At 41.3% G+C, this 4,446-nt stretch overlaps 1 long non-coding RNA gene across 1 annotated transcript; it reads left to right on the top strand.

Moving 5' to 3' along the window:
• Positions 1-862: 862 nt before the first annotated feature.
• Positions 863-3,616, top strand: LOC137342363 (uncharacterized). The gene is made up of 3 exons (XR_010967235.1): positions 863-1,034; positions 2,337-2,714; positions 3,471-3,616. It is a non-coding gene; the product is annotated as an uncharacterized lncRNA (long non-coding RNA).
• The last annotated feature ends 830 nt before the right edge of the window (positions 3,617-4,446 follow it).

Below are 4,446 nucleotides of genomic sequence, written 5' to 3'. Positions count from 1 at the left end.
ACCCCGCCCCTCCCCGGCCCCCAGACTTCAATTTGAAAATAGAGCCCAATGTATTCATAAAGTTCTCTCAGCTCCACCAGTGTGTAACTGAGACTTACAGAGTAAAAGATATCATGTTTGATTCCTGGTCTGTGCTGAGTTAACCAAGCTACATGGAGAAAATGAGCCAGTGTTCCTGCTCCTAATTGCTACCCAGTGACTGCCGCCCAGGCAGCAACAAGGGAACTTCAATTGGAGTAGGGGTTGGGAAATCAGACAGGGTTTCCACTCCTAATGGTTCTCCAGTGACCTGCTACAAAATGTGGGAATTGGGTAAGGGCAGAATTGGACTTGGTCGTAACACTCCTCCCCCTTTCCCCACCTCCCCATTCCCTGGGTTGAGAAGACCACTGACTGACAAGAACCAACTGCTTCTATGTAGTGCAGACATTGTCAGCTCTCCAGTGCCTGGTCTCGCCTGGTCGACGGCTACACCAAAGTTAGCTTACCAGATTTGCTAAGGTTGGCAGCAAGCAAGACCAGGTGAGAAAAAAGAAAATGGATTTTCTGGGCCTCAACAAATCTGGATTGTTTACTTTGGTGTTGTTGCTGGTTGCATGGGAACCTGCATATTCAGGAGCCAATGGCACTAGCACAATATTAAAGTGGCTGCTTTCTAGGCACATATTAGGAAGAAACCTGGCCAGCTGGGTGAGATACTGGAATGTAGGCTAGCATCCCTGGAACTGCATCCCGGCTTGCGTCAATGCCTTAAAGAAAGGAAGGGAGGAGATTGGAGGGAGGGGGTGAGAATGTAATCACATTTATGTGCGACATTATTATTTTTGTTTCCACTGGTTTTCTTCAGAGTGAATTGTTGAATGAACTGCAAATATTGGAAATTACAAGATATGTATGGTTGAGGAAAGCCATTTATCTGGAAAGACCTTAAGCACGCCCTCCCCCCTCAAAATGACAGGAGCCTCTTCACCGCCCAAATGTCCGGTGGGACTCTTGAAGGAGCTACATCCATGGTGGAAATATAGAAACAAAAAGTAGGAGAGCGATAACATTTTAAAATCCCTAATTCAAATTCTGCAAACATTATAAAAATTATCTTTTGAAGACAATTACTCTTAAATTATTGACTGCTTTCCTGACTTCCATGAAGGCAGAGTAGGTTTATTCAGTGAGTAGCGGAACCATAAAGACCAGAAAGGTCCCAGGTTTGATCTCCAGTCTGAGTTTAGCTGATCCCAGCCAGGGGAGATATTAGGTGGTGCCTCAGCACCTTCAGTTTAGGAAGCTTGGGGGGCGGGGATATCAGACAGGGTTCCTGCTCCTCATCATTATCATGAGTCCTGCTGGAATTGCTTGAGTGGACAGTCTCAGCTGTGGTGTCCCCCACAGTCAAACAGCCTTACCCCTCAATGTTAACACTCATCGTTCATGGCCACTTGACCAGAGAGTGCATGGTACCCATGAAATCCAACCAAGGAGTCAGCATCTTTGGGAGGAGAGGAAAGAATTGGTGCAAATAAAGTTGACCAATTTTCTGCTATATTTTATGACTATATATTTTTATATCATTTTTGCTTTGACTTTCCCAAAGCTCAGTTTTCTACGTATAACTCTCAGAAATACCAATATAATTTCAGGATTTCTGGAATCAACTGTTAGAGGGACTGTTCAGAGAAGGCCTGAAGCCTAAAAATTTCCTCTCCAGCCTGGAGTGGCAGAATCTCTGGTCTTATTTGATCATCAAAATACATGTGCAGCATTCCATTTCCACAAACAGAAGCAAGATCTTAATTACAAGCGCATACATAGTGATTATAGGGGCTACGGGAACAATGAAAGCAGCCTGGAGGTTGTAGGTCAAACTCAATTCAAGTCACTGCTATTTACCTCTGCCACTTCAACCCTTGCTTCACCTTTGGGTTTTTAGCTCTGACCCACTACATTCATCTTAGTGAATGCATTTTTCTTTCTTTGTGTTTCCTTTTTTTGTTATCTCAAGTACTGTTTTGTTTCCCCCCCCACCCCTTCCCTGGCTCTCTTTCTCCCTCCCCCTGCCCCTCCTTTCCTCCTCCCATCGTAACCATTGCCTTCATTTTTGTGTAGCTGGAAATAGCAGGGTCTTTTGATTACAATTGGGTTAACTGGATGGTATAGGGAGGGGAAGAAAGTATTACCACCTGTTTAAACTTATAATGATAGAAAGGTTGTGTTTACCCTGGCTAGCTTCTTCCTCTGGTTTCATATATTGAAAGAAAAACTCTTCATTTAAGGCAGTTTCTTCTTTATTAAAAGTTACTATTAAGAGATAACAGATGTCTCTGTTTTTCTCCCCCAAGGTATTTGTGGGTTTTTTTTGCTCGGAGTGAACTGTACCCACACCAGTAGCTCCCGCCAGACTCCCTGCTCTCCGAAACCTCTGGGCAATCAGGATCTTAATCACAACTATTTGGCAGACAAAACATGGACCTTTCACACTTAAAGGGGCTGTGCCAACTAATGAGAAGCATTTTCAGACAGATTCAGTTCGTACTCTGAAAACTCCACCTCAACACTCCCGTGATGACCCTAGCAACAAGTTTGGACAACTTGCATTCATACAGCGCCTTTAACATAGTAAAATGTCCCAAGACGTTTCACAGGAGCGTTATCAATCAAAATTTGACACTGAGCCACATGAGATATTAGGACAGGTGACCAAAAGCTTGGTCAAAGAGGTATGTTTTAAGGAGCGTCTTAAAGTGGAGAGAGGAAGAAATCCTCTTGCCACGCATTTCTATTGTGTGGTTTCACACATATGTTAAAATTAAAACGGAGATGAAAAAATAACAGATTTAAAACCTGAAATGCGATCAGTGGTATAATGACAACACCATTCATCCTGTCATATTCTGTATACAAAACGTGGGAAATGTCTTGCAAGGCACTTTATCAGGGAGTACTGACCCTTTAAAAGGACCTTTGCAGACTATTCAACTGGGACTGTAAAATTCCAGATTACATTAATAATGCAGAAGAAAATGAGAGGCCAGCAGAATAAATGGTTGCATACAGATAATTTCCTTTGTAGCTTTTAAACATGTGTTTTCCATCATATAAATATCCTGTAAAATTGTAATGGGGAATAATAAGAACTGGAATTAAAAAACATGGAGAGGCTCATTGGGTATTTTTCATACAGTAACTATAAAGTAAAACTTAACACACTTGGTATAATTTTAGTTTTTTTTGTATTGCAAAGATGTTGTCTTTGTTCCTGAAGGATTTATATACCACTGCTTATTGAATAGTTTATTTTTTAAACTAAGAAACTACAGGTGAAGGGACAAGCCTTCAATTACTGGATCATTATCATAGCTCTTTCCCTTCACATAATATCTAGAAACTTAAAGAAAATAATTTTTGAAAAGATTAATATTCAAAGATAATTATTTTGAAGCAGCATTTTCACTGCCAATATTTTTCTACCTCAGCACTGTCCTTCACAGCCAGGAGGGCCCCAGGATCTGGCCATAGACTTCTGCACGATTCCTGCTGAATTAACTTCCCTCCTCCCAACATGGACTACCCGGCCACTGCAGGATGTTCTAGCTAGCAACCTAGTCAGAAACACACCCAGAAGGAGGAGCCAAGTTAGAACAATGCTTATCATTGGGATTCAAACACCGGCCCTTTGAAAGGCAGACAATCTTATTAAATAAAGACTTTTATTGGACTTTAAACAGAGCAAAATACATCCATTAGAAAGAACGAAAGAGAATATTGCGCCTTTCACAACCTCAGATCGTCCCAAAGTGCTTTACAGCCAGTGAGGTAGTGACTGTTGTAATGTAAAATATTACATGTCAAATGACTTCAAAAGCAGAAAATGTTTCCGAAGGTATAAGGGAAATATGGATATGTTTATCAAATTAGAAGTTGGTGGGAAGGAAGTGAGCGAAATGAAAAGGCCCACCCCTTGTTAAGCCTCAGTCACTGGAATGTCTCATATTTTTGTGGTCATGGCTTTGAGATGTCAAATCAGACTTTAAAATTAGCCAGAACAGCAGAGATGAAACGGCACTTTACAATTCAGAAATGGCCTGTCTTGAGGTTCCTAATGATGTGGTTTTATTGACGCTGTCTTTCCAGCTGAAGTACCTGCTGTCTCTAATCTCTCTTTGGTCATTAGGGCACCAATGTCAAGGTACTGAATATATTTTACAAAAAGGTCAAATCTTAGAAAAACACCTTAGCGCATAGGCAGAAATCCATCCTTTCAAGAGATATAACTCTTCAGATATCTGGCCATCGTCGAGCTACAGGAATAGGGACGCAATCGTTCCAAATCTGTTGCATCAGTCTTTTTGCACTCAGTAGAATTAAGCTCATAAACATTCTCCTTTGTGAAGAAATCATGAATAAAGCAGAAATCCCTCAACACTGGAGTTAGGGATTTGCCTTTTAGTA

The sequence above is a fragment of the Heptranchias perlo genome, chromosome 25 (genome assembly GCF_035084215.1).
Source record: "Heptranchias perlo isolate sHepPer1 chromosome 25, sHepPer1.hap1, whole genome shotgun sequence".
In the NCBI taxonomy this organism is placed as follows: Eukaryota; Metazoa; Chordata; class Chondrichthyes; order Hexanchiformes; family Hexanchidae; genus Heptranchias; species Heptranchias perlo.
Note: the sequence above shows the minus strand (reverse complement) of the source record. Positions and strands in the feature narration are given on the sequence as shown.